The following is an 11,066-nucleotide window of genomic DNA, read 5'->3' on the forward strand; positions in this document are numbered from 1 at the left end:
CTTTCTCAAAATTACATTGCCTGTTTTAGGTCCTTTGTCTTTCCAATAAATTTTAAAATCAGCTTGCCAATTTTTCCAAAAAAGAAAAAAGCTTGCTGGAATTTTAATCATTAATAATCTGTGAAAGGCAAATTAAAAGCACAATAAGATACCTTTACATATCCACTAAAATGGCTAAAATTATAAAAACTGACAACACCTGGTGCTGGTGAGGGACCAAATGGAACTCTGCTGTGTTGCTTAGAATGAAAAATGGTATAACCACTTTAGAAAACAGGTCAGCAGCTTCTTAAGAAATGAAATATCCACTTACTATGTGACCCAGCCATCTTACTCTATTTGCTCAAGAGAAATAAAAACATATCTTAACACAAAGATATGTACATAAATGTTAATAGCAATTTAATTCATAATAGCCTCAAATAGGAAATAACCCAAATGTCCAATAACAGGTGAGTGGATAAACAAATTATACTGTATCCATACAGTGGAATAATATCCAGCAACAGAAAAGCCTGAACTACTGGTACATTTGGTACATTAAACAATGTAGATGAATTTTTAAAAGATGCTTCTTGAAAGAAGCCAGACACCATGCAATGCAGTTTATATGAGAATGTAGAAAAGATCAAATATGTAGTGCTAGAAGGAAGATTCATTGGTGGTGGAGAGTTGGGGTAAGGTTGGAACTAGACTGGGAAAATACAAAAAAGGAATCTTTTGGGGAATAATGGAGATGTTCTATACCCTGTGATGAGGGTTACACAAGCGTATGCATTTTCCAGAGCCTATTGAACAGCACAGTTAAAATATGTTCATTTAATCACGTGTATAGTATACATCAATAAAATTGATTTTAGGGGCACCTAGGTGGCTCAGTCAGTTAAGCATCTGACTCTCAATTTCGGCTCAGGTCATGATCTCACAGTTGTAAGATGGAGCCCTGAATAGGGCTCCATGCTGGGCATAAAGTCTGCTTAAGATTCTCTAAATAAATAAATTCATAAATAAATGTTGATTTTATAGTTAATAAAGTTGATTCCTATTTCCTTCTTGAAACACTTTTCTTTCTCAAGAATTTTACACTTTTATGGTCTTTCCCCTGCCTTTCTGGTTGCTGCCTGTTAGTTTCCTTTATTGGTTCCTATCTGTGAGTGTCCTGAGGCTTGATCCTCAGCCTTTCTCTCTCTTCTCTCTCTCAGAAATAGTCTCTATAATATTTAACTTTAATACCGCCAGCTTAGCTCTTTCTTTTGTGTTAGAGACCGTAAATGCATCTTCTTACTTGACATCTCCAATTAAATGTATCTTCCTACTTGACATCTCCAATTAAATGTATCATAGGCATCTCAAAATTAACCAATGCAAGCTAAACTCATTTACTTTCAAACCTACTCCTCCCTCACTCTTTGCTCTCCGAGAAAATGAATTAAATGGTGTCATTGTATGCCCAGTTGTTCATGACAAAGGTTTGAGAAATATATTTTATATCTTCCTTTTCCTCACTCTCTAGCTAGTCTGTCAGTAAGTTTTGTTGAATCAACACTTAACCACCTATTAGTCACTGTTCTCCAGAGAAGTAGAACCAATAGGGTATGTACATAGAGAGGAAGAGATTGATTATGAAGAATTGACTCTCATGATTGTGGAGGCTGACCAGTCCAAAATCTGCAGGGTGGGCTGGCAGCCTGGAGACTCCAAATGGCCAGTATTCTAGTTTGAGTCTGAGAGCCATCAGGCTGGAGAACAAGGAAGAGCCAATTTTCCAGTTTGAGTCCAGTCTGTCTACTGGAGAATTCGTTCTTACTTGGTTTATGCTTTTAGACCTTCAAGTGTTTGGATGAAACCCAACCTTGTTATTCAAATTGATCTGCTTTATTCAAAGTCTTCCAATTTATGTGTTAATCTGATCCAAAAATACCCTCACAGAAACCGTAATGTTTGATCAATTATCCAGACACCATGGCCCAGCCAAGTTGACAAATTAAATTAACCACTATACCATATTAAATCTCTCCCCTCCTTCACCACCATTTCTCCTGTCCCAGCCACCATCCTCTCTCATTGGTCTCCCACTTCTGTCTAGTTTTGCCCTCTATCCTGACTTTGCAGAAAATCAGAGTTCCCTTTTTATAAGATATATCAAATACATTGACTCCCTTGCTTAAAGTTCTTAAATGGCTTCACATTGTACAGATGGTACAATCTCCTTATCAAGGCTACAGTGACTTAATGACGTGGCCCTTCTACTTGACAGTCTCAAACTGTCCCACTTTCCCTTACTTGCCACCTCCCAGCCACTCATTTGTTTGCTGGAACACAGCCAACTCTTACCCACTGGGCTTGAACTTGCTGTTTCTGCTGCCTCATCTTCTCCTCCCTTCTTCCCACAGCTCCCTTCTCCTCAACCCCTTTTTCCAGTGTTTCTGCTTATTCCCCTTCATCTCCCATCTAAACAGTAACTTTAGCCTCCTGACCAATCTTCACCTTTACAACTTCTTTGTACTCTGCATTATCGGCAGTTTATTTTTAAACCTCAAATCCAGTCTCTAAAATTTCTGTAATATAAGGTTCTTAACCTTTTTTGTTCCCTAGATCCTTTGACAGCTGACTAAGCATATACATTTATCCTTCTCAGAATACTGTCTGAAAATAATAATTATAATGTTTTGCTAGCTACCTTCATAATTAAAGGTGTTATAACTGAATCCTTGTCTCCTTCCAAAATTCTTATGCTGAAGCCCTAACCCTCAACATTATGGTGTTAGGAGGGGTGGGGGTTGAGAAGCAAGTAGATTTAGATGTGGTCATGAAGGTGGACCCCATGATAGGATCAGTGCCCTCATAAGAAGAGGAAGAGACAGCAGAGTGCCTTCTCTCACTGCCAGGTGAGGATACAGCAAGAAGGTGGCCATCTAAAGCAAGGAAGAGAGCCTTCACTAAGAATCAAATAATCTGCTCTCATCTTGGACTTCTCAACCTCCAGACCTAAGAGAAATAAATGTTGTTTTTGGAGCCACACAGTCCATGGTATTTTGTTATAGCAATCCAAGCAGACTAAGACAGAAGGAGACACTATGTTTTACATGATAATCAGTAAAAATAAGGATTTATTTTATTTTTCATCTAAGTTTACAAACCCATTCAATTCCATCCCAGACAAATTCTAGTGGTTGAGTGCTTTTATACTATAATTTATACAATAGAGTCCAAACTCCTTAGTTAGTTTTCTAAACTCTTTACAACTATCTCCAACGCTTTTCCAAGCCTTTTATATGTACAAAAACCGTGCATCCCTTTGCACTCTAATTTATAGATGTGCAGACTTTTTGCCATTTCCAGCTCTCTTGTATGTTTAGGTCTGTAAATGTGGTCTCTCTGTGTGGGATTTCTTTCTCCTACTTCTTCACCCAACAAACTTTCACGTTACTAAAGACTAAGTGTCTCTAATTTCTCCCCCTCCTCCAGGAAGCCTTCCCTATTCTCTGCACAGTTCAAGTATACCTCCACCTGGTTCTCACAGAAATATTCCTATACAGCAGCCATCACAACAATGCACTACTCTTGTTTTATGTTGGCACCCTTTAATTATCTGGATGGCTTCTTATTTCTTGTGTTATCTCCTGTGCTTAGGTCACAAGTGTTTAATACATTTCTGTGTAATCAACTGATAATGACTTGAACCCAGGGTAGCTTCGAGGCTCCTGTGGAATAGTCAGAAAACAAAGACTGAGCATGGATAAATAGAAGAAATCATCCCATGTGAATTGCCCTGGTAATAGCTTTAAAGTAGCAGATGAGGACTTGCTTAATAATACACAACATGATGTAGTAACTCCAACTTGAGCCTCACAAAGACTATTTGAAGAGAAGGTAAGCAAAGGGGAAAAAGAAAGAAACTTGACTTTGTTCAAAAATAGAATAGGGGTGCCCTGGTGGCTCAGTCAGTTAAGAGTCCAACTCTTGGTTTCAGCTCAGGTCATGATCTCACGGTTCATGGTTTAGGCCCTACATCGGGCTCTGCGCTGATGGTGTGAACCCTGCTCCGGATTCTTTCTCCCTCTCTCTCATTCTCTCTCTCTCTCTCTCTCTTCCCCTACCTCATTCATGCATGCTCTCTCTCTCTCTCTCTCTCAAAATAAACGAATAAACTTAAAGATGTATATAATAAAGTCCCTTCCAGGGTGCTGGCTAATCATCCCTGTTTTAGGTGATACTTTGGCAAAATGAGCTCTTTTTTATTTCCTAATATCTTCAGAAGAGTTCCAGGATAGACAGTAGTGACAATTGATTCTATGTTATAGCTGTTAAGGTGAGTTTCCTGTTTTTGTTTTATTTTTGTTTTCAATTTTTTTATTTCTTGTCCCACTTTCTGCATCTTATCAAATTATCATATACATGTATATATATACACACATTCATATTATATGTCTGTGTGTATATACATACATACATACTAACACATATGCAGTGTTTTCTACCCTAGGTAACAAAACTATACTAATTTTTATTTCATTCAACACCCACTCTATTGTAGCATAACAGTAATATACCCAGAGTAAATATTTTTAAATATTTGTTCAACATAGTTTGCCAATTGCAAAGGATTCATGTTCATTAAGATGTATAATTACTTTCATACCATATGCTGTTCTGATATAAATTAAGGTTTGATATTTGAAAGAGACACCTATGATTCCAAGATTAGATCACACTCAATAACCTTTTCTTGTAAGCATATAACATGCTTTATGACTTTCACTCAGAGTTTGGGGATGGGAAAAGTGTTATTGGCATCACAACCCACAACCCCACTTCCAACCTTCCAACCTCATGTTTTCCTCCTCCGTAGACATAATGGTGTTATCTCTCAGTATTTTTAGTTTAGGCATTAAATCTTGAAAATATGCGATCTACATGTGGGGAAACAAAGGGATATGTTACATACAGTGGATAACAAATCGCCATGCTTATCCCACACATGTTGTGAAAATGTCCAGGGGCCAAAAAACCAGGACCAGTAGGGTGGAAGCATCACCCAGGGGCTTTCTTATGTGTAGGAGGTTACTGGGGCTGGGGCAAGCATGGAGGGGATGATATATCAGGAGTCTTTTAAGTTGCACATGGCAGAAATACAATTCAAACTTGCTTAGGCAACGAAAGGTATTGACACAGAGAATTGAAAAGTCCAAGAACAGTACTTGTTTCAAGCATTGCTGGAACTAGGTGACCAGACAATGTTACCAGGACTCTGTCTCTTGCCGTTTCTTGGGCAGGCTCTTTCCAGATGGTGAGCAAACAGCCATTATAGAAGAAAATTCCAGGGAAGGACCTGGTTTAGTCACTTGCTGGTGCCTAAGCTAATTGCCAAAGCCAGGACATGTATTGGGCTGACTGGCCAGGCCTGGTTCTTACATCTAGTCTCTGTTGAGAAGAGAAAAGATTCAGAGTCAGCTGTATTCAAATTAAATGGCATAGAGTCAACACAAGAAAGAGGTAGTCTATTACCAGTGGACTGTGAAAAGATGAAGTGAACAGATGTCCACTGCTAAGTAACGTTGTGAGAAAGTAGCTCATGGATGAATGCTATAGTTAGGAGAAACCAGTTTTAAAAGTGAGAAGGTCAAAAAGTATGTGCTAAATTTAAGGAGCAAATAAAAGACTTAAGTAAAATTTGTGGTTGCAGTTTTGAGAGGGATTCATTCACTTGCTGTTGTGATAGAAAATAGCTGGGCATGCAAGGCTTTGGTGAGAAGATGCTGTTTGAGAAAAGACCTGAAAGAGCCACGGAGGTATCTAGGAGAAGAGCATTCCAAGCAGAGAGAACGGCACATGCAAAGGAGACGATGAAGTAACCGAGGGCCAAGACGCCGTCAGGTGTGAGCAAGCAGGGATGATGAGGAGGCCATTGCTGGAATCTCTTAGCCATCATTTAGTGACTGAATCACAACCTGTGAGAGTCACAAGGCCATTGCTGCCCCAAGTTCATCACCAGGTATGATATGTGAGAGTGCTGAATTCTCCCTCTTCTTGGATAGGAGCCTGAGTTGTAACTTGGAGCTCCCGTGGGTAGTTTACAAAGCCAAAGGAAGGGAAAAGGAGGTAGAGACTGACAGTCAAGAATCAAAGTCCATTCATTCATTTATTCCTTCATCCATTCGTGCATTCTTGAAGCGTTATTTGATATCCACTTGCTATTTTCAAACAGGTAACCAAAGCACGAAACAGTAGGACAAAACTCGCTCACCTAAGTGGTTTTACAGTCTAGCAGGAGTCATCTAAGAAGACTGGGCGGGCTACACTGGCAGGAGGAGTGGGAAGGAGGCAGGATTCATAGGCCTAGGCCTGTAGGAGTTCAGAAAGTCAGCAAGGGGAGCAATGTCAGTGACCTCCCATGCGAAGACAGAGGCTGCCTACCCTGTGAGGGTGGGGAGATGACTCTTGCCACTACTGAGGTCAGCACACAGGCGCTGCCTCCCTCTGGCTGCCGCTTGGCATTTCCCCTTGTTGATGAAACATCCCAAGGTCTCCGGGCTCTTCCCTGCCTCTACTTACTAAAGGTGGCGGAGGAGGGCTATAGAGGGTAGAAAACAAAGACAGTTGGACACAAAATGTCTCCTTTTGTTTCTACCCTGCATCTTCTTTTCCCAACATGTTGGAAAAGAAATTTTTAGAAAACATAATTCTACCTCTTTTGCTTATAAAATTCGATGCAAGAAAGATACCTTCTTTTTTACCCCAAGTATAAAATGAAATATTCATCTTATCTATAGTTTAAACATAAATTTGCACTCATGATGAATTAAATGAATGCTTGGTTCTCATAGCACTTAGTAACCATTAGCTCCAGGTTATAAGAGGCCCTGGTTGATCAGCTTTTTCACGAACATGAGTTTTGAAGTGACCAAAGTAGTTTCAGGGCTGTAGGCTTCCCGGGCAAACATAGCCGTGAGGAGTAGTGAAAGCCCAGGGGGCATCACAAATTGGTGGTTTGATTTGGCAGGCCAGTGTTATTCTCCTTTACTCTTTAGTTTATTTCCAGAGTGTCTAGGTAGGGCATGAATTTTTCAGTTTGCCACAGCACGGACCAGTTTTGAACCACTCCCTATTGTCTATATCCACACGTTTCACCATCTCTACCTTCTCTTGAAAGCAGGGAAACATCTTATCGTAATTCTATTAACTTCCTAGGAATATTAGACATTTAATTCTGAAGTCCTCATGGGCCCACATGCTCTCAAGCCTTAAAGTCCCTGGGTATCACTAAGAGCCCAGATAGTGACAGTTTTGCCAGTCATAAGAAAATGTGTAGAAAACAACAAATCTAGCATTCTCTTTGGGAGTCTCAAGGACAGGATTAGGGTGGAGTCAGTGAGGTGCTTGCCTCAAGGGTGAAATTTAAGGTCACATCAAAAAAAAAATCAGTAATTGAGACAAATGACATATTTTTTTTAAGTTTATTTATTTATTTTTGAGAGAAAGAGACAAAGCACAAGTGGGGGAGGGGCAGAGAGGAAGTGAGAGAGAGAAAATCCCAAGCAGGCTCCAAGCTGTCTGTGCAGAGCCCAATGTGCACACCTCACAAACTGTGAGGTCATGACCTGTGAGCCAAAATCAAGAGTCAGATGCCTAACTGAGCCACCCAGGCACCCTGAGATAAATAATAATGCAGTACTTGCAAAATCAAAATTAATGCAAAAATATCTGTGATAAACAAAATATCAAAATTTCAAATAAAGACAGGTTTCTGTTTGCATGTCTGTGACTCTGCATTACTGCACAATAACATCAGTCCTTTTCAATCAGCCTCCGTTCCCTGACCCAACAAGGCAAAGAAACCCATGGCCACCAACAGGCAGGTTTATGATGGGTGACAATGGTGTGCCAACAGGTTGGGCAATGAACGTGGGGCTTTCTATAGACTCATGTCTAGACCTTTCATTAACCTTCCCACCTGGTTCAGGATGTAGGATAATGTTTAAGTAAGTATATATGCATAAAATTGCACACTTTCGCCTTTACCCCAGTCTTCAGTAAGGCACAGGGAAGAAGTTTTATTTTTTCTTTAAGTTTATTTATTTATTTTGAGAGAGAGTGTGAAGGGGCAGAGAGAGGGAGAGAGAAAGAATCCCAAGTAGGCTCCGCACTGTCAGCGCAGAACCTGATGTGGGGCTCGAACTCACCGACCATGAGATCATGACATGAGCCAAAACCAAGCGTTGAATGCTTAACCGATTGAACCACCCTGGCACCCCCCAGGGAAGCAAATTTAAAGTCTTCTGTGTATAATTTAGCAGTCTGTATGAAAATGTCTGTCTTGTGTGGAACAGTTTACAAAATATATTCAGCATGAGCCCATTTTAAATACCTACCTATATATTGATACAGATGTAGATAAATAGATAAGCAGATGGTCTTTGGGAAGAGAAGAAGGAAGATAAACAGGCAGACAAACTATATAAAACTGTATCTCTAAATGTTAAAATGTTCAATTGTGGGTAGCAAATTGTGGATTATTTTTATCTTCCTTTTCTTATTTATATTGTTTACCTCTCTACAATGAACCCATATTATTTGGGTAATTAAACAATAAAATTATTTTAAGATTCTTTTGACAACCCTATGTGCTTTCATAGCCTGATCACATGCGATAAGATGTTAACCAGAGATGTTTCTCTTGGTTTGGTGCCATCTCGGAAACACTAAATATGCTGTAATTACCAATAACACATACCTGTAAAAAAAAAAAAAAAAACAAATCAAGTAGCCAGTCTGCTGGAAAATGTACATTCAAAATGTGTTTGCCACTTTAATAGAATTCTCCAAGAGCATTTACTAACTCGTCATCTCAGAGCTATAACCTTGCCCTCCTTCCTGATGACTACAAATTTGTTTCCAGGAAAACAGGACAAAACTTCAATTACACAGGAGTAAATATGTGACTGAAAGAGGTGGTGGGTGTGGATGCCAGCCTTACCTACATGATAGGCAGGCATGAGTTTTAATCCCCTAGGAAAAAAGTTAGGTGAGTTGTTGTTAAATAAAGAAAGCCCACATTTCTAATGCTTATTAGCTAACATTTAGCTAGAAGGGTCACCAATCGTTAAATTATTTTTATAGGCAGCTTAGCAGAAGCTGTGTTTCCATGACAACAGACAATATATGGAAAGGTTAAAAAAAAGTTAATGGGATTTGTGGTGATCTCAGTAATGCTCTATGGAAATCACTCATTAATTTGATTTTCCTATTTCTCAGGCTTCCCTGACAACTGCAGAACTGGATTTTCTGGGGCTGACTGATGTTGGAAATAATGCATTTCTGAGAGCTTCACTGTACCTTTTTCTTGAGGAGTTGAGAAGGAGAGTTTGATAATCCCTCCCTGATCTCTCTATGAGCTGAATATGGGCAGGTACCTCTGTGAAAGACCCATAGCACCCCTCAAACTGACCAAGGGAAGTGAAGGTTTGGTCAGAGCAGCAAGCACAAGTTTATCTTTATTTTCTTCTGGAATCCACATTAGCATGTTTGCTTATAATTAAATGTTTTATGAGGAAAGAGAAATCAGCCTACTTTCCAAGTTTCTGAACTGAGTCACTGGATGGATGATGGTGGAAAAGATTGAAGGATGAGCAGAGTGTGAGCAGAATGATAGGAATTGTATTATGCCATGACTGAACATTTTAGACCCAAAAGACTACTTCATGCAGACATGGCCATAGTTTTGCTATCAATAGAATATCAGGAATAGTGCCCAGAATATGATTTTATTACCATTTGAAAGATTCACCTGCTGGTGTTGAGGCCTTTTTTACTTGTCCTCAATGTAGTTTTAATTTTTTTTTTAAACAAAAATACAAGAGAACAAATCTACACCTTTACTTATTTACTTTTCAGTAAGTTTAAATCCTTGAGGGATACAGCATCTCACAGGTTCTGTGGCCAATGGCTTTAGCAGGAAGCTTGCTTTGGAATTTGGCATGAACCATGCCACTGTTTCCATGAGCATGAGTTACTTTTCCCCAGATTACTCTGGTTTTGTTCAGTTTGCCACCAGGAGTCACTGTGTTATTCCTTGCTTTGTACACATAGGCACATCTCCTACCTAGACAGAATTCAGTTTCATCTACAGCATAAACACCTTCAATTTTAAGAAGAACTGTGTGCACTCCCTCTGGTTCCAGAGACCCTGCTTATGGCCAACAAAAGTGGCCTTGGACCAGAGCCTTCCAAACATATTTGTCATTTTAGGGGTCCTGTTCCCAAAAGGCATCCACAGGCTCCAAGATGGTGGAAAGAGAAAGACCAACTTAGTTTTAATTTTTATTAAAGTACTCCAGATGTAGATGTTTTAAAGATTTCTGCTCTTTTTTTTTTTATATATATACTATTTATTTTTGAGAGAGAGAGGGAAGGGCAAAGAGAGAGGGAGAGGGGGAAAATGTCAAGCACACTCCACACTCTCAGCATGGAGCTCATCACAGGACTCAAACTCATGAACCTTGAGATCATGGCCTGAGCTGAAATCAAGAGTCATCTGCTTAACTGACTGAGCCACCCAGGTGCCCCCAGATGTAGATATTTTAGAAGCAACAAATTATGTTGCTTTCTGAACAGAATTTAGAATCTATTTATTTCCATATCTTGAATGGTCTATATTTCCTAGTATCACATTGACTTTGTGTGTGTTATGTATAAGTTAGAATCACATTGTTTTGTATCAATGTGAGGCTGCAATTATCCTTAGTATGTCTTTTAGGATTATTATGAGCTTCTCTGATGTGTCCTTCTCCACCTTAAAAATTCTATTAAGGAGCCAAGAGTTTACAAAGCAAATAAAAACAGATATTCACAGGGGCACCTGGGTGGCTCAGTTGGTTAAGTGTCCAACTTCAGCTCAGGTCATGATATCTTGGTTTGTGAGTTCGAGCCCCATGTCGGGCTCTGTGCTGACAGCTCAGAGCCTGGAAACTGCTTTGGATTCTGTGTCTCCGTCTCTGTCTGCCCCTCCCCCACTTGTGTTCTGTCTCTTTCTATCAAAAATAAATAAAATGTAAAAAAAAAAAATT

General features: G+C 39.5%; 1 pseudogene; it reads right to left on the bottom strand.

Moving 5' to 3' along the window:
- Window positions 1-9,842: 9,842 nt before the first annotated feature.
- On the bottom strand, window positions 9,843-10,234 carry LOC115524174 (annotated as a pseudogene).
- Window positions 10,235-11,066: the final 832 nt, after the last annotated feature.

This window comes from Lynx canadensis, chromosome C2, assembly GCF_007474595.2.
Source record: "Lynx canadensis isolate LIC74 chromosome C2, mLynCan4.pri.v2, whole genome shotgun sequence".
Taxonomy (NCBI): Eukaryota; Metazoa; Chordata; class Mammalia; order Carnivora; family Felidae; genus Lynx; species Lynx canadensis.